We start from the raw sequence: 20435 nt of genomic DNA on the forward strand, positions 1-20435 counted from the left end.
ATTTATGCTATACAGGTAAATTAGAAAATTTTACTTTCTATACATAGAAAACCAACACAAATGTAATACAGAGAAAGAAATGGCACCTAAAACTCATACCATCTAAGTACCACAAGAACTGTCAAGACACAGGCCCTAATGAAAGCTTTTAAAAATGGCAGGAACTAATAAATATTTCTCAGTCCTGACTCTCAATATCAATGGACTTAACTCTCTAATTAAAAGACATAGGCTATCTAGTTGGATCAAAAAGCAAGATCCATCATTCTGCTGTCTTCAAGAGACACATCTTACCCAAAAAAACAAACATTTTCTGAAAGTGAGAGGTTGGAATAAACTTTATCAAGCTAACAGCCCCCATAAACAGGCTGGAGTTGCCATCCTCATATCAGATAAAATAGACTTCAAACTAAAATTAGTGAGAAATGGCAAAGAAGGGTACTACATAATACTAAAGGGATCTTTCCTCCAGGAGGACATAACGATCCTAAATATCTACACACCTACTCCCGGAGCTCCAACTTCATTAAGCAAATTTACTTTTACTGAAACCATACATAGATCGAAACACAGTGATTGTTGATGACTTTATCACACCACTCTCACCTATGGACAGATCAACAAGGCAAAAACTCAACAGAGAAACCTTAGAATTGAACAACTGTATAGACCAACTAGATCTAACAGACATCTGCAGATTATTCCACCCAGCAACAACACAATATACATTTTTTTCAGCAGCACATGGAACATTTTCCAAAATAGACCACATTGTAGGGCATAAAACAAACCTGGTCAGATTCAGAAACACTGAAATTATTCCCTGCAGTCTCTCAGACCACAAGGGCATCAAATTGGAACTGAACACCCATCACCACCAACAAAAACTCTGTAACTCATGGAGATTGAACAACACATTGTTGAATCACCAATGGGTCAGCAAAGAGATCAAAACAGAAACCCAACAGTTTATGAAATATAACAAAAAGGAGCAAACAAAATACCAGCTTCTTTGGGACACAGCAAAGGCAGTACTCAGAGGAAAATTTATAATAACAAATTGGAAAAAATCTCAAACCAACAATTTAATGTGTCACCTTAAGCTCCTAGAAAAAGAGCAACAAACCAACCTTAATCGCAATAGAAGGAAGCAAATTATTGAAATCAAAGCAGAATTAAATGAATTGGAGTCCAAAAAAAACTATAGAAAGAATCAACAAAACAAAGAGTTGGTTCTTTGAAAAAATTAACAAAATTGACAGATTCATAGCAAATCTTACCAAAAAAAGGGAACGTATCGAAATAAACAAAATCACAGATGAAAATGGTAATATCACAACAGAAATTACCAAGGTCCAGAGCATCATGAGGGAATACTTCTCAAACCTTTATACCAACAAATTTGATGAATTTCTAGCCAATATTAACATACTCACACTGAACCAAGAAGAACTAACCCAACTAAACAGGCCTATTTCAAGCACTGAAATAGAAATGGCAATAAGAGACCTTCCACCTAAGAAAAGCCCAGGCCCAGATGGATTCACAGCTGAATTCTATAAGGTCTTCAAAGCAGAGCTCACACCAATACTCCTCAAACTCTTCAATGAAATTAAAAATGAAGGCTCTTTACCAAACTCATTCTATGAAGCCAGTATAACCCTCATCCCCAAACCAGACAGAGATTCATCAAAGAAAGAGAACTATAGACCCATTTCTTTGATGAATATTAATGCAAAATTTCTCAACAAAATACTGGCCAACCGTCTACAACAACTCATCAAAAAAATTAGACACTATAATCAAACAGGATTCATCACGGGGAGGCAAAGCTGGTTCAACATACGCAAATCAATTAATATAATTCATCAACAGGAGCCAGGACAAAAATCACATGATTGTCTCAATAGATGCAGAAAAGGCATTTGACAAGATCTAAAACCCCTTTATGTTAAAAGCTCTGGAGAAACTAGGAATCCATGGAATATTCCTCAGTATAATGAAGGCTGTGTATGACAAACCCACAGCTAGTATTATACTTAACGGTGAAAAGCTAAAGCCATTCCCTCTAAAATCAGAAATGAAACAAGGATGCCCACTCTCTCCACTCCTCTTTAATATAGTATTAGAATTCCTAGCTAGTTCAATAAGGCAAGAAGCAAGCATAAAGAGGATCCAAACAGGGAAAGAGGAAGTAAAACTTTTCTTCTTTGCAGATGACATGATTCTGTATTTAAAGAATCCTATAGACTCCAGTCCCAAGCTCCTTGAGCTGTTTCAAAACTTTGGAAGGGTAGCAGGGTATAAAATTAACTCTCAAAAATCAACTGCTTTCCTCTATGCCAACAGTGAGAGGAATGAGGCAACAATCAGGAAAGCAACTCCTTTTGCAATAGCCTCAAAGAAAATAAAGTACCTAGGAATTGTCTTAACTAAGAATGTAAAGGACCTTTTTGATGAAAACTTTAAAACCCTGAAAAAGGAAATTAAAGCATAACTGAGGAAATGGAAAAACCTCCCATGCTCCTGGATTGGAAGAATCAACATCGTGAAAATGGCAATCTTGCCAATGGCTATCTACAAATTCAACACAATACCTATCAATATCCCAATTTCATTCTTTAAAGAAATAGAAGAGGCAATCCAAAATTTCATATGGAATAATAAAAGACCCCGTATAGCAAAAACATTTCTTAGCAGAAAGAACAGCACAGGAGGAATTTCAATTCCAAATTTTATTACAGAGCTGTAATTCTCAAAACAGCTTGGTCCTGGCACAAGAACAGGCCTGAAGACTAATGGAATGGAAGTGAGGAACCAGATATTAAACCACAGACCTACGGCCACCTAATCTTTGACAAGGTAGCCAAAAAAATAGAATGGAAGAAAAACAGCCTCTTCAACAAGTTGTGCTGGTTAAGCACCTGCAGAAAACTAAAGTTGAATCCTTCTTTGTCACCCTGCACTAGAATTAACTCCAAATGGATCAAAGACCTGGAGGTAAAAGCTGACACTCTGAAAACTTTACAAGAAGGAATAGGAGATACACTAGGTTTCCTTGGCACAGGTCGAAACTTTCTTAATAAGGACCAAGAATCACAACAAATCAGAGAAAGGCTGGATAAGAGGGACTGCATTAAACTGCAGAGCTTTTTTATGGCAAAGGACATAGCTAGTAAACTAAGTAGGAAGCCTACAGAGTGGAGATCTTCACCAACCAAATAACAGACAAAGGCCTCATATCTAAAATATACCAAGAGCTCAAGAAATTGAATCACACAAAAACTAATCTTCAAAGAAACAACCATCCCATTAAAAGATGGCCCAAAGATTAAAGAGAGTCTTCTCTGAAGAAGAAATTAGAATGGCCTATGGACACATGAAGAAATGCTCAACATCTCTGGTCATAAAAGGAATGCAAATCAAAACAACTCTAACATTCCACCTCACTCAGTGAGAATGGCCATGATAAAGAAATCTAACAACAGATGCTACATGGGATGCGGCCAGGAGGGATCATTACTACATTGTTGGTGAGAGTATAAACTGGTTCAACTACTATGGAAAGCAGTATGGTGGTTCCTCAAAAGACTAAACATAGACCAAGACATGTGGAAGGGTATCAATGTATGTGAATTAATGCACCTTCTATCTGGCAAATATCATGTTACCCTTTTATTAAATACAATAAAAAAATAAAAAATTTTGAACCAAAAAAAAAGACTAAACATAGAGCTTCCCTATGACAGCAATTCCACACTTGTCATTTACCCAACCGTCCAGAAACAAGGGCATACTAAATCCACTAGCACAACGATGTTCATTGCAGCACTATTTACCATAGCAAAGATATGGAACCAACCCAGACGTTCCTCAGTTGATGAGTGGATCAACAAGATGTGGTATTTATACACAATGGAATTCTATGCTGCTGTCAGAAAGAACAGCATCACCCCATTTGTAATGAAATGGAAAGACTTAGAAAAAAATCATATTAAGTGAATTAAGCAAGACTCAAAGGAACATATGCTCAATGGTTTCCCTTATTTTTCATAATTAGTAGAAACCTTGGGCTCTCATAGTAGAGATTTACAATAGAACAAAACTTAGATACATAAGGCCATATAGTATGACGCTAAATGAAAGGACCTCGAGGATATAGAAACAAAAGCCATATAATAAGTGATTGTTGTCCTTAATGTACTATGTTATCTCTCATCTCTTTTGCTGTCCCTTGGTTATCTTATATTGTTATAGTATCTCACTTTGTTATCTGATATATTGGATATATTTGTATTTGGTTATTTGAAATTAGATAGGGAAGCGGGGAAAACAAGATGAGGGGTGGGCATGGGGGGAGGGAAATGGGGACTAAGACATTAGAAAGTTATCAATGTATGTGAATTAATGCACCTTCTGTCTGGCGAATATAATGTAACCCTTCTATTAATTACATGAAAAATATTTGAAAAAAAGAAAATTTTGCTTTCTCGATTAAAGAGAAAGTGACATAAGAAGAGGAAAGAAAGTTTTCACTTTTTTATTGTAAAAGTGATGTATAGAAGTTACTGTTACATATGTAAGATTATGAGTACATTTATTTTGTGTTACCTACTTCCTCCTTTTCTCTCACTTTCCCTCTAACTTGCTTAATGTCAGCCCATATTTGGTTCAGGGGAGCCGGTCATAGTTATACTTAGTCAATGGTGTGTCTGCTGTTTACTTTGTTAACCCTCCACATGCATTACTGACTGTTCTGTGCCAGCAGATTTATCATATGTCTTTCATTCAAAGCTTGCCCTCAGAAAAGCACCCATCCATGTAGACTACCTTTGATATCAAATGTGAATAATCTTAGATTTTCATGCCAAGCTTTCAACTCTACTGAAAGGCTTTTCTTACAACTCAGAGGTTTCAAGCACTAGCAGACAAATATGGGAGTATTAGAACCCAAACAGCTCTGAAAGCACTCTAGAAATGGAACCAGTTTAGGGACTGACATTATAGGTGGCCACCAACTGTCATAATGTACAAAATTTTTTCAGCAGTACATAGAGTTTAGGAGGCCTAGCAGAAAATGTTAAAAATTTTATATGTGCTTAATTGGTTATTTGAAATTGGATAGGGAAGGGGGGAAATCAAGCTAAGCGGGGGGAGGGTGGGAGAGAAATGGGGACCATGTCATTAGAAAGTATATCAATGTCTGTGAAGTTATGCACCTTCTATCTGGTGAATATAATGTAACCCTTCTATTAATCAGAATAAAAAATTATTGAATAAAAAATTGTAAAAAAAAACTTCATTCCATCACTGTTCTAATTGTATTTGTTTTCTGTTATGAAATTTAAAAAATTGCCATGTATATAGTAGCTGGAAGTCATTCCCAACAGTAAAGAATCATGTTTTGGGTTTTGCGGGTTTTTCTGCTTAGGATGGTACAACACAGACATCAAAATGCTGTCCAGGCTGTGCTCATTAATTTTGAAGGCTCTCACTCACTGGTGTAGACAGATCTCCTTTCTGTGGTTACAGAACTGAGGTTCCTACTTCCTTACTTGTTGTTGGCCAGAGGTTGTGCTGAGATTTTTAAAGGTAATTCTCCTGTCATTTCTAGATGGTCTATCTTTTAGCCAGTTGCAAATCTCCCTTGTGCTTTAATTCTGGCCTTATCTTTTGTTATCAGCAGAGAAAACAAATCATACCTGTGTTTAGATTAGTCCATGTAAGGTCCCTAATTTAAAACAATTAATTACCTAAATTGCACTAAAATATATATTATGTAATCAAATAGGAGGCAAAAGTCATGAGGAGGGCATCATAGAGGGTTTTGTTGTTGTTTTAATACTGTCAATCTAACTAAGGGAATGCTCATGAAGAACTGGTTGCAGCCTTATTTCTTTACTTTTTTTTATTCTTGGCAAACAGAAGGCAGAGGGAGTAGGAGAATGCCATATTCAAATTTTACCAATTCAGTGAATTCTCTCATTGATGAGCCTTTTTAGACAGTCAGATGACATGAAAGATGAAGAATAGAAAACTTTAAGCTCTGTGACAATTGGCATGGAGTCACATTTGTTTACTTATTTGCTCTTACATTCCCTATGTGTAACTTCACAAAAGTGTTTATTGGGCACTCAGTATTTAAATACTTCAATGAATAATGATGATATTGTGAATTAGTCAACTTTGGTTATGAAAACACTCCTAATTTTACTCATTGTGAGATACATTTTATTTCTAATTATCATGATCTTGATTTTGTGTTTTTTTGCTTCTCCTTATGGAACTCAGCAAAGGAGGCCAACTTGGTATGTAAAATTATGCTACAATTCCTTACGGGTGGGCAGTGTCATGCTTTGATGTAAAGACTTAGAGTATAGATGATTGAGACTTTCCTACTCTAATATTTTGCTTTCTTTCTTCCTTGATTTCCCTTGTTCTCCTTTGTGGCAAGGCATGGTAAGCCTCAGGGAGCGTCCATATATCTGCTAATTGACACTATAAGTTCTCCATGCTAGAGTTACGCGGCACTCACTCAGCCATAAAAAGAATTTACCAGGAACAAGAACGGAAACTGGAAGCCATGATGTTAGGTGAAATAAGCCAGACTCAGGAAACAAGTATCATTATGTTTTCTCTACTCTATAGTGTCTTGGGGAGGGAGGCAAAGAGGACATGAAAATCATGAGAAATAATTAGAGATATGTGAGCAAACAGAGGAAGGTGGCATACAAACCAACAAAAGGGAAATGAATGTGATCAAAGGACATGTCTATGTGGAGGAAAAGTGAGGAAAAAATGTACAATTAATATATACTAATAAAAGCATTTTCTTCTTTATCTTCAAGGATTCTTGGCTATTATGGTCTCCTACACGTATTTCATATGTAAGGTCTAATTTCTAATTATGTAAATTTACTTCAAACCTGCCCTGTTTGGAATAATGACATTAATTTTACCACAATGATTAGAAGCATTATTTTGCAAAGGAAATGCACTCATGACCCAATTTATCTTCTTATTTAAAGAAAGATATATCTCTCTCTTTCTTGTTTTCAGGCGACATTAGTCTTAAATTATAACAACATCTAGTGAAAAAAATACTGTTCTCTGACTTTTAATACACATTCATCTCTCATAGTTGGAAGAAAAGTTGTTGTGGAAATAACATTTTATTCAATAGATTACTAACATATTGTGTTATGTGCCTTGTACCCTGGGTAATGTGATGTATGGAAAATAACATAGCGATTAGTCTTCAGTGGGAGCCAAATGAATAATGAGAATCGGTCATTTATCTTACCTTTTCAATGATTTTCAGCAGTATCTATGTCCTTGGGGCCACTTTCACAAATGTTAAACTTTACTGTTTCCTGATCTGAAGTGACAGAAGGCTTTTATTTATTTATTTTTTAAGACTTTGATTTTAAAAGAGGATTGAGGCTTGTCTCTTGTCTGAGTTATGCATCCATAAAGACAGGCAGGCAGAAACAACTATTTGTTTGAGTTGCTTTTCAGTAGTGACAGCCAGAACAACGGCTGTCTTGTGCTTCCACATGAACTTTCTAAGGCATCTCAGGCAACTCAAGTCATTCTACCACCAAATAAAAAAACAAGTGCAAGCCTCACATCTCACCTTTAGTCCTGATCCAAGACTTCACAAGCAACTTGCTGCCATAATGGGACAAGTAAACACTCTCAGTAGTCACAATAGACTTTTCTGTTAGTGGCAAGAACAGAAGTCTTTTCTAATCTATAATAAGTAAACAATAAATATTGTAAATGGAGAAATACCCCTGTGGATGAATATCAGTCAGAAGATGGAATACACAAGGAATTCTCCTGTCATGTCTATCATGCCTGCTCTGAGCATGTCACAATCACCTCTGGGATAAAAGAAAGTGACCAATGGTTGTTCCTTTCCTAAGCTTCCTAAGTTGCTGCCTCTTGAGTTCATTACAGTTAATGAAACTGTTCTTGTTCTTAAAGAGATGGAAGTGAAAGGTAGAGGGGAACTGAATTTTCTAGGAAGTATGGATGGCAGAAATGGGATAGAAATGGGCCAGCTGTTTACTATACTGTACTGATTTTTTTTCTTGCTAAGCATTTGAATCATTTTCCAGATTTTCTTACAATTAGGGGTGGTTCTTGAGTTCCAAAGGGATATAGGAGCACAAAGGTAATATACAACTCTCCAGGAATCACCCCAGTAATGATCACTCAACAGCTAGATGAACACACATAAGCTGATCTTTGAATATCTTTACCCAGAAACCAATTCTTATGTGTCTGACTTGAAGAGCTAAACTATCAGAACTACAGCATGAAACACAGGGAGAGGCCTGTCTGCTGTTGTGCAGGCAGAGTCAACTATTCCTGGTCAGCCAGCTATAGCTTCCTACTTCTGCTGCAGGTGATTCAGATAATTCCACATTTCTGTTAGTAAAACGATCCTTAAGAGATTCTCCTCTCCCTCTTCCTCCTCCTCCTCCTCCTCCTCCTCCTCCCTTCTTTCTTTTTTTCTCTCTCTCTCCCTCCCTCCATAGCTCTGCTGTTTCTGCCTTCCCCAAGGTTTATTACAGTATGGTTGACAGAAGTTAAACACAGTCAAGGTGTAGAATGCAATGGTTTCATAATATAGACATTGCATAATGAGGACCACAGTACACCTGACACATGCATGCCTTCATGTGGTTGTCATTTGTGTGAATATCTATGATCTACTCTAGAAAATTTCAAATACACAGAGAAGTAATGCACCTTCTATCTGGCAAATGTAATTGTAACCCCTCTACACATTAAAATAAAAATAAAAAATAAAATTTCAAATACACATATATAACCACAGTTGCTATGTTACATGTTAGAACTGCAAATTTTATTGTATAGTAAGAAGTGTCTATCCTTTAGTAATATCTACCCAATTCTTCAATCCACAGCTCCTGGTAACCACTGTTTATTCTTTCTACAAGTTTGAATCTTGTAGATGATACCTATGGAATACCATGCAATATCTATCTTTTTGTGTCTAGTTTGTTTTACTTATCATAATGTCTTTTCATTTTGTACTGAGGTTTATCAGCTCCATTGGGGACAACTGTTGATCTGATTTCATTTACTTTCTGTTATCTACAAAGTTTTCAGAACTCTCTCACACGTAGGCAGCTCTTTGCTTTTTCTCTAGACTGATTTCATACATCTACCATTTTGATGAGACTGAAAAGAGATAAAAGGCATGTGGGCTCATGTGGTTTTCCATTTATACCACAGAGTTCAAATATCTCTTGCAGTTTTTCTTTTGTTAGGTTTTGAACTACAAAGTCCTTGCATTCCATTCTCTGACAATTATACCTGAGACAATTCTTATGTTAGTATTATTTTATCTTTGAAAAGAGTCATGCTGATTAAATTCTTCAATAAATATTGTCTGATCTGTGCTTGTTTACTATTAATATATTGTTAGAGGTGAATGACAGATAATATATTTTCAATTTTTTGATATATTTACACAACTGAAACTTAACTAAATTTTGAATTGGTAAATCTGACATTTGAAAGTAGTATCTTAAGATTCTGGCATTTTTATTTTATACTTTTAACAATATTTATCAGGTATTGTGCTAATATATTGTTTATATACTATTGCAGTGATCCCAGCTTAACTGATGAAATGCTACTGATTCTACACATTTAATTTCTATTTTTAAATATGATAGAAAATTTTATTAGAGGTGAAATATGACAGAGACAGAAAAAGAGAACACATAGCATTGATAGGCATGGAAAGACCTCATTTAAGACCATCTCTGCCCTCTTACTCTATCTTTACTGTTACAGACCTTTTCTTAGGGTCAAATAATGAAAAGTAGATAATGTTCTGATTCATGAGTCTCCTTTCTGTTTCCTGTAAGCTTGTGATGCCAAAGATTTACTATTTCATTACTGGGCTTTGAATTCAGGGCCTCCTGCTTGCTAGATAGTTACAGCACTACCTAAGTGACACCTGTAGGCTCTTTTCCCTTTAGTTCTTTTTCAGACAAGGTCTCCTACTTTTGCCCATGCTGACCTGTGGGACATATACCTCTGTAAAACTGGAATTTCACTTGCCAACCACAGTTATATCCACCAAATAGTAGTTGTATTACTTCACACACATTGATACCCCTTCTCATATTTTTGTCCCCATTACCCTCCCCATAACCCCCATCTTGTTTTCCCCCTATCCCTTTCCTATTTCAAATAAACAACTAATCATATATACAATACACCAGATTACAAGGTAAGATACTGTAACAATGTGAGAATAACCAAGGGACAACAAAAGACATGAGAAATAACATAGTACATTAAGGACAACAACCACACATTATATGGCTCTTGTTTCCATATCCTGGAGGTCCTTTCATCTAGCCTCATCCTATATGGCCTTACGTATCTACGTTTTGAGTTATTGTAATCAAAATTCCTGTGGTTCTTACTAAATCCTTTTCTCCTCCCCCAGACTGATTTCCAAGAATGAACTTTCTCATCTCTGCCTTTAAAATGGTTGGGATTACCAGAATGCATAATAATCCTAACCTGTAGAAGTAGAAGAGTTTGCTCAATTTTAATATACTGAGTAATTAACAGGTCAAAAATTCACATCTATAGATTTTCTTCCCTAGGGTGTGCTAAGTCTTCCATTCTTTTTTTCTTCAAACTGATTCCCCTGGGTGGTTTCTAGTAATGCCCATGATTAGTTTTCGTTTAGATTTTCCTAGGAAGTGGGGAGAATTAAATCCTCCATTTCAGAAGTGTGCGTATTTTGTGAAATGGCAATATATGTGGGAATATCCATCTAAGAAGGTACTTTAAAATATTTTTAGAAATGATCAGTAGCTTGAATCTAGAATTTGATACTGGTGTAATGAAGTAAACCATTACAGGAGTAGAGAGAGAAGTAATTATTTGCCAGGTACATTGAATACTTACTTGCAGTAATAGTTACAACTAGTTTTTGGCATTTTTATTGAAATTGGATGTCTCTATGCACATGTATTTTGTGTGGATAGGTAGCATTGGATAGTTGAATTATAATACTTGGATATTTAGTGACTTTGATGTTCCCTAGTTTATGCCACTGTTTCTGCTTCCTATAATTATTGAATAGTAAAATGCTTATTGCAGTATGCCATAGTGAAACTTATTTACAATCTTAACATATGAGTCTATTTCATATTCAAACAGGAAAAAAGTGATGCATAAGGACGCATTAGTTATCTGCCTTAGGTAATTAAAAAGCAAACAAATGAAGAGGTGAAAAAAATCTCATGAAACCCATGTCGACAGCTTGATGTTATTTCTTAAGTAAAAATGATAAACACCCACTTGATGAATATAATTAAAATAGATATCTGGTAATTAAAGTTTGCATGACTGACTTCTTAAGTAAGCATATCCATTCCCACCACTAACAAGAATAGATCACTATAGATAGGTAAGTGAATTCTCTGTATTCAGACATGTTATCTTCTCCCTGTTTCATGTGTTGTCATAGCAACCATTGACTTCATATGGCCTGACTCAGCTACTTGGCAACCGAAGAGAAAAGAAATGTCCTGTTTTCTATAATTTGCTGAGAGAAGCGATACCTTTTGATTGTGCAGTACTAAGACCTGGTGTGTAAACCTACTGTATTTTCTTTCTGATGACAGCAAAATCAATAATTACCTATTAGATCCAGGGAAATTATCATTTGAGAAACTGGCTGGTAATTTCTATAGGTGAAGACAGAAATGTTTTAAAAATGTGTCCTCGGTTGTTCAAAGAAAAAGGCAGTGTATATTTTGTAATATTTATTTGTCTTTTTATGTGTAACTTATATGAAAGTACAGATATATACACTGTGAGATTTTTGAACAGAGAAATACTATAAGAACCCATCAATTCAATCTTTTTTCCTTATCCTCCTGTTTTAGAGAAACCTCACAGATTGTTATATACAGAGATTGAAATACATTTACAGAAATGGTTACTAAAATCAGAAGGGGACAAAGAATACTTATTAACAACTGAGTGTAGCACATTCGATACTGGTGCTTTTCAAGATAACATTAGTCATGTAATAGTAAAAAGAAATATTATCAACAGTTTGTATAGTTTTCTCTGGATATTATGCTAGAGAGATACCTATTTTATGCTGAATAAGTCACAAGTAGAACTTTATTTCTACTTTATTGTACAGAATCAAAAGAAACAATGACATACAAATATTTAACTTAGAATATTACTTGTTACTCATTTCAGTTATACAGTTTCCAGTTTCTGAGGAAAATGGTGTTTGAGTCCATTTCTTCCCAAGTATTTCTACTCAGTAGGCTCCACAGCTACTATAAACAGACCTATCCTGACAGGGAATACCAACCAGGCCTGAGAGTGCTCCCTATATTGGAAAATACCTGTAACCACTATATTTTTTGGTAGTTAAATCTTTCCAGATACATATTTCCATATATTTCTTTCAATATATTTCCTCACAGACACATATATATATATATATTCCTTAGTGCTTATTATTGAGGAAGTTGTCTGAGTTTAGAATGTAATGGAAATATGAAGAGAAATCAATTATGAACAGATATATCTATGATTAATATCTATGCCGAATGTACAACTCATGGCTGTACTGTTAGGTGGCTAATGACTCCTTTACATCTGAGTGTACATTATAATTAAACATATAAGAGAGTGCTCCACTAGGATATAGAAACAAAAGCCATATAATGAGTGATTGTTGTCCTTAACATACTATGTTATCTCTCATCTCTTTTGCTATCCCTTGATTATCTCATATTGTTAAAGTATCTTACTTTGTTATCTGATATATCGGAAATATTTGTATTTGGTTATTTGAAATTGGATAGGGAAGGGGGGAAAACAAGATGAGGGGTGGGGGCTGAGAGGGAGGGAAATGGGGACCAAGACATGAGAAAGGGTATCAATGTACCTTCTATCTGTCGAATATAATGTAACCCTTCTATTAATTACAATAAAAATATATGAAAAAAGAGAGTGCTCCAGTCAGTTATTTATAGGATTTCCCCACTATACTATCTTATTTTATTTTCCTTTAATTTAAGAAAAATAGCTAGGGGACATGTACTGGGGCTAAATACTCAGGAGGCTGAGTACTGAGGATTGTGACTCAAAGCCAGCCCAGGCAGGAGAGTCTTTGAGACTTTTATCTCCAATAAACTACTCAGAAAGAAAGCTGGAAGTGGTGGTATGGCTCAAATGGTAGTGTTCCAGCCTTAAGTATAAAGAGGAACAGTACCCAAAACCTTGAGTTCAAGCACCAAGACCAGTGAAATAAAGGAAAGAGAGAGAGAGAGAGAGAGAGAGAGAGAGAGAGAGAGAGAGAGAGAGAGAGAGAGAGAGACAGAGAGAGACAGAGAGAGAGACAGAGAGAGAGACAGAGAGAGAGAGAGACAGAGAGACAGAGAGAGAGAGAGAGAGAGAGAGAGAGAGAGAGAGAGAGAGAGAGAGAGAGAGAGAGAGAGAGAGAGAGAGAGAGAAAGAAAGCAGATAGATAGGAAATTAATTTCATAAAAAAGATCTGAAATGGTCTGGGTGTGGTGGCTCATGCCTGTAATCCTAGCTACTCAGGAGGCTGAGATCTGAGGATCAAGGTTCAAAGCCAGCTCAGGTACAAAAAGATCTGAGACTCTTATCTCCAATTAACCTCTAGAAAATGGACAGTGGAGCTTGGGTCAAAGGATAGGGTGGTAGCTTTGAGCAGAAGAGCTCACAGACAATGCCCAAGCCCAGGGGTAGACAGTAGCCTTGAGCTGAAGAGCTCAGGGACAGCACTCAGGCCGAGTTCAAGACCCATGAACTTCCCCAGGCCCCAAATGAGGCATTCTTAAAAGCCTGTTTTCCATTCATGGTCTCTGATATCCATGAGTCCTGTGTCTCAAGAACACAGAATTGGTTAGTACAATGTCAAATGCTTGAAGCTTCATAGGAAAATTACCTTATATTAATACAAACCATGACTGTTTATTTATTTGAAAATGACTCATTCTCTGGAGTCTTAGTTTCTTCTCTACAAATTTGAAATGCTGGAAGTTGTGGTATTGATCTTGGCATAAAGATTGGGCTTCAATTTATCAAACTGTGTTTGAAGTTTGAGTCAAGTTAGAAATTCAGCTGAAAGCAGGACCCAAATAAAGTAAAAACAAAATTCTTTTAACTTCTCTGCATTTTTCAAGGGAATGGGTTCTCATTATTTTTCCTGTGGTTTTTTTCACCTTTGTTCCTTCTATCAACAATGAAATCCACACCTGTAATTGCAGCTTTCAAAAGATGAATTGTTCTCAAACTTGCTTTCTTTTTATTGTAACACTGTGCATTCAGATCATCAGTACATGGTTGCTTTTATCTGTTAGATCACAAGTTTAAACAATTCTAGGCCTTAGACAAGATACTGGACTCCTAGGTCTTTTACTCATAGTCTAAACCTCTACCACATAGAAAAATATCCTGCCTTTTTTGATAGTTTCTCATTTACTCTTTTTTTAATTTTTATTTATTTTTATTTTTTCCATATATTTTTGTAATTAATAGAAGGGTTACATTATATTCACCAGATAGAAGATGCATTACTTCACAAACACTGATACCCTTTCTCATATCTTGGTCCCCATTTCCCTCCCCACCCCCACCCCTCATCTTGTTTTCCCCCCTTACCTATCTGATTTCAAATAACCAAATAAACATATATAATATATCAGATAATGAGGTAAAATACTGTAACAATATGAGATAACCAAGGGACAGCAAAAGAGATGAGAGATAACATAGTACATTAAGGACAACAATCACTTATTATATAGCTCTTGTTTCTATATCCTGGAGGTCATTTCATTTAGTGTATGTGATATGGCCTTATGTATCTAGGTTTTGTTCTATTGTAAATCTCTGCTAGAAGAGCCCAAGGTTTCTACTGATTATGACAAATGAGGGAAACCATTGAGCCTATGTTCCTTTGAGTCTGGCTTACTTCACTTAATATGATTTTTTTCTGTCTTATTAATTACTCTTTTTTTTAAATGCAAGTCACTGCTTGAAGCCTCAATGACTGTAATTTAAGGGACAAAGAATGGCTCAGAGGAAGCTGGGAACAGATGTAGATTTAACTGGGTCTTCACTGCAGGCTCTATATTCTTTTATGGTAACTGGAGACAAACAAGACCAGACAATGTTGTGTAGGCATTTTTGGGGGGAGGGAACTTTGTCCAGTGTCTCACAATAATAGAGAAAGGGAAGACACTTCCCATGTCCCAGCAAGGGCAAGAACACGTTTCATACACCATCAATTCTTAAGTCTAAAAGCACACCAGAACAAATGGGTCAACTAACACATCTTGGTTCTTTCACACCTTCATTCATTGCTACTAACCTAAAATGAATATAGAACAGGTCTCTGGTAACCGACAATCTATGCCTTATACCCAATGATGAGTTAACTCATGTGTTTACATGCACATGTGTATACCTTGAGCTAGAAAGAGAGAAAAAATCATAAGATTTAGAATGGACCATTTTGGAGTTCTAATAAAAAGCAAGTAACATACTGCCATCATTTCTATAATAGGGTAGAGTTCAATTTATGTAATTATTATGGTATTAAACACACCAGCATTTCTTAAAAGTTTAGGTTAGGGCATAACATAATGAATACTGTATAAGTGCTCATTTTCTCCTTGTCTTCTGCCCTTTAGGTGTGGAAAACGATTCTGTGCTGTAAGTGAATCTGTGCTTACTGTATTAATTGTTGCTGCATTATATGGGAATCCAAACTGTTTAAACAATTAATACCACATTAAAATGATTACACACCACTATCTAGTTGATTTCATTTCAGATATGCAGGGATGGTTTGACACAAACAACTCAATAAATATACTGTAGTATATAAGAAGAATCAGAAAAACATCACATGATCATCTCATGATACACACCATCATCATCACGACAAAGGAAAGGCCTTTGGGGAAAAAATCAATATCCTTTCATGAATAAAGGAAGAAAACTAGAAACAGGAGCATATTTTAAAATAATAAAGGCTATATGTGGACAAACCTATAGCCAACCTCATATTAAATGAGGAAAAGAGAAGCACTCCCTTGTGAATCAAAAATATGACATTGATGTCCATGTTCCCCAATCCTATTTGACAGAGTATGAGAATTACTAGCTCTAGCAATATGGCAAAAGAAAATAAAGATACTAAAATATGAGTAGCAAAGTCAAATTATCTCTGTTTATAGCTGATATGATATAGCTCACACTTTACAGATTAAAGATAATACCAAAATTTTTATTTGAGATAAATACTTTTGGCAAAGTATCAGGGCATAAAATCAATATACAATATCATACTATTTCTATATACTAACAATGAGCAGGCTGAAAAGGAAATTGGGAAAACATTCCATTCATAGGTGCCTGTGAAGAGCTGTATGAATAAATTTAGCTATAGTAAAAGAACTCTACAATGAAAGCTATAAACCCTTAAAGAGAGACGTTGAAGAAGACACCAGAAGATGGAAAGATCTCTCATGCATATGAATAGGCAGAATCAATATTATAAAAATGGCCAAAAGCAATCTACAGACTTAAGGCAATCTCCATCAAAATAATAATGTCATTGTTGACAGATGAAGAAACATCAATCTTAGAATTAATATGGAAGTATAAAAGACCTTAAATAGCCAAAAGCAATCCTGAGCAAAAATAGTGATACTTTTATCTTAGAATCATCATAACAAAAACAGCATGTTACTGGCAGAAAACAGACACATCAGTGGTGTAAAAGGGACTTCCAAAATAAACCCTTATGGTTACAGCCATTAGATTTTTGACAAAGGATCCAAAAACATACAATGGAAAAAAGACTACCTCTTACCAAGAAATGGTGCTTGGAAGACCATGTATCCACATGCAAACATTGAAGCTAGAACCCATCTCTCATTGTGTTCAAGAATAAATTCAAAATAAACCAAAGCATTTAATAAAAGATCTGGAACTTTGAAACTGCTACAGGAAAACATATGCCTTTATATTAAAGATAAAGGCATAAACAATTATTTTCAAAATAGATACTCAATTGCTCAGGAAATAAGAGCAAAAATGGAAAAATAAGATTGCATCAAATAATAAAAGTTTGTACAACAATGTAAACATTTATCAGAATAGACAGACAATTCATCGAATTAAAGAAAATGCTTGCCATTTCTTAATTGGATACAGTATTGATACTCAGTATATAATGAGCTCAGAAACTAAACAACAAAGAAAAAATAATTTACTAAATGAGCAAATGAATTAACAGATAGATCTCAGGAAAAAAAGTGCAGTGGCTAATAAACACCTAAAGAAATGTTTAGCAGTTTTTAGCCATAAAAACTGCTTCCTAACTACCTGGAAATTTCATGCTACCCTAGTCAGAGTGACTTTCATCAAGAAAGCAAAAGTAAATTCTTGATTAGATGCTGGGAGGGAAGTAGGGATATAGTAGTAGAGGAAGGAATTTTCTCATGTACTTCTTATTTGTTTTTGCCAGTCCTGGGTTTTAAACTTAGGATCTGGGAGTTATTCCTGAGCTTCTTTTGCTCAAGTCTAGCATGCTACTATTTGAGGTACATGTCAACTTCTGAATTTTTGGTAGTTCACTGGAAATAAGTGTCTCGTGGACTTTCGTGTCCCAGCTGTCTTTAAATTGTGATCTTTAGCCTTCTGTGTAGCTAGGATTACCCGTGTGAGCCACCAGTACCTGGCTTCTCATGTACTCTGGGGAGCAATATAAACTAGTGTAATCACTATAGCAATTTGTATGGAGATTTGTCAAAACACTAGAACTAGAACTACTTTGTAGCCCTGATTTCAAGTTTGAGCATATATCCAAACAAAAGTAAATCAGTATACAAAAGAGATAACTATGTACTCATATTTATCACATCACTATTTACAGTTTTCACAATTGACAAGCTGTCAAGCTTGTCAACCAATGAAGAGATATAGAATATATACATAAATTTATTATTTTACTGATTTGCATTCCTTTGGAAATATACCCAAGTATAGCATAGTATGATCACACGGTAGTTCTGTTTTGTTTTGTGAGGAATCTCCAGATTGATTTTCACTATGGCTGCATTAATCTACATTCCCACCAAAAGATATGAGTTCATTTTAATCAGTCAAGATTTGAAGAGAGAACAAACTCTCCATGATGCATCAACAGGCATAGAAGAGATTTACTTTAGGAGGTAAACTTGACACATTTGTGAGGTCTACTAAAATAAACTCTGTCTCTGCTTGTCTGTCTCCCTCTTTCTTTGCCTCTCTGTCTCTGTTTCTGTCTCTGTCTCTGTCTCTCTCTTCTGTGCTGTTTCTGAAGTCATCCAAGAAGAAAAGTAAACAAAAAAGTCACCTAGAACTCATGAGGACACACTCTTGCTCATGTCTGTATATCACCACTTCTAACCTTGGTGTGGAGGGTTGGTCACATGATGAAAGGGAAATTTGTGTCCTTCATTATCATCGTCTTAATCTCTTAACCTGAGATCCAAAAGAATAAGAGAAAGAATCACATAAAAGTCTATTTACTATTCGTTTTCCTGATCCTGGCCATTCTAACTGGAGTGAGGTGGAATCGTGGAGGGGATGTGGCCAGGAGGGATCCCTACTACACTGTTGGTGGGAGTGCAAACTCATTCAATCATTATGGAAAGCAGTATGGCAGTGCCTCAAAAGGCTAAATATAGAATTCCCCTATGACCCAGCAATTCCACTACTTGGCATTTACCCAACCATCCAGAATCTAGGGCATACTAAACCCACTAGCACAACAATGTTCATTGCAGCATTATTCACCATAGCAAAGATATGGAACCAACCTAGATGTCCCTCAGTTGATGAGTGGATCAACAAGATGTGGTATTTGTACACAATGGAATTCTATGCTGCTGTCAGAAAAAACGACATCACCCTATTTGTTAGGAAATGGGAAGACTTAGAAAAAATCATATTAAGTGAAGTAAGCCAGACTCAAAGGAACTTAGGCTCAATGGTTTCCCTCATTTGTCATAATCAGTAGAAACCTTGGGCTCTACTAGCCGAGATCTGCCATACAGCAAAACCTTGATACATAGGCCATATAGTATGAAGCTAATTGAAAGGACCTCCAGGATATTGAAACAAAAGCCATATAACGAATGATTGTTGTCCTTAATATACTATGTTATCTCTCATCTCCTTTGCTGTCCCTTGGGTATCTCATATTGTTACAGTATCTCACTTTGTTATCTGGTATATTGAATTTATTTGTATTTGGTTATTTGAAATTGGATAGGGAAGGGGGGAAAACCAAGATGGGGGGTTGGGGGGGGAGGGTAATGGGTACCAAGACATGTGAAAAGGTATCAATGTATGTGAATTAATGCACCTTCTATCTGGCATATACCATGTAACCCTTTTATTAATTACAATAAAAAATATTAAAAAAGTGTATTTACTCCCTTGGTCCATTGTAAATGACTACAGTTTTTGACTCTTGGATTCAAATTTCAAGAATATAAAATGTACTACTAATATTTATTTCATTCTTCTCAGTTGCATTAAAATATCTCTTGGCCTAAAACCAATCTGGAGCTATACAAGGAGGAGAAATTTTAAAGTTTTACTCTGCTGTTTTGTAAAAATATATTTTTCATTATTTCTTTGGATTTTTGTTGTTGTGGTGGTGTTTGTTACTGTTGTTTTTTGCCAATCCTGGGGCTTGAACTTAATTAAGGCTTGAGGGCTGTCCTTAGCCTCTCCTTTTTTTCCCATATATTTTTTATTGCAATTAGTAGAAGGGTAACATTATAGTCACCAGATACAAGGTGCATTACTTCACATACATTGATACCCTTTCTCATGTCTTGGTCCCCATTTCTCTCCCTCCAACCCCGCCCCTCATCTTGTTTTCCCCCCTTCCCTATCCTATTTCAATTTCAAATAACCAAACAAAAGCCATATAATGAATGATTGTTGTCCTTAATGTAGTATGTTATCTCTCATCTCTTTTGCTGTCCCTTGGTTACCTCATATTGTTACAGTATTTCAGCTTGTTATCTGATATATTGTATATATGCGTATTTCCTTTGTTTGTTTGTTTGTTTATTTATGTTTGCCAGTCCTGGGACTTGAATTCAGGGCCTGAGCACTGCTCTTGGGCAGTCTCAAGGCTAGAGCTCTACCACTTGAGCCACAGCACTATTCATCTTTTTCCATGTATGTGGTACCTGGGTATTTGGGCATGTTAGGCAAGCACCCTACCACTAGGCCAAATTTCCAGCCCCTCATATTTCTTTGTTTAGTTATGGTTTGTGCACTTTATGATCTAGTCA

The 20435-nt window shown here is 35.7% G+C and overlaps 1 long non-coding RNA gene across 1 annotated transcript in view; it reads left to right on the forward strand.

Moving 5' to 3' along the window:
* The window catches only part of LOC150060758 (uncharacterized), a 28900-nt gene extending 13069 nt beyond the window's left edge, over positions 1 to 15831 (forward strand). The window contains exons 2-3 of the long non-coding RNA XR_016536156.1: positions 11537 to 11657; positions 15762 to 15831. This is a non-coding gene — a long non-coding RNA (uncharacterized LOC150060758). The remainder of the gene's footprint in view (positions 1 to 11536; positions 11658 to 15761) is intronic.
* The last annotated feature ends 4604 nt before the right edge of the window (positions 15832 to 20435 follow it).

The sequence above is a fragment of the Megascapheus bottae genome, chromosome 7 (assembly GCF_031878675.1).
Source record: "Megascapheus bottae isolate mThoBot1 chromosome 7, mThoBot2.hap1, whole genome shotgun sequence".
NCBI lineage: Eukaryota > Metazoa > Chordata > Mammalia > Rodentia > Geomyidae > Megascapheus > Megascapheus bottae.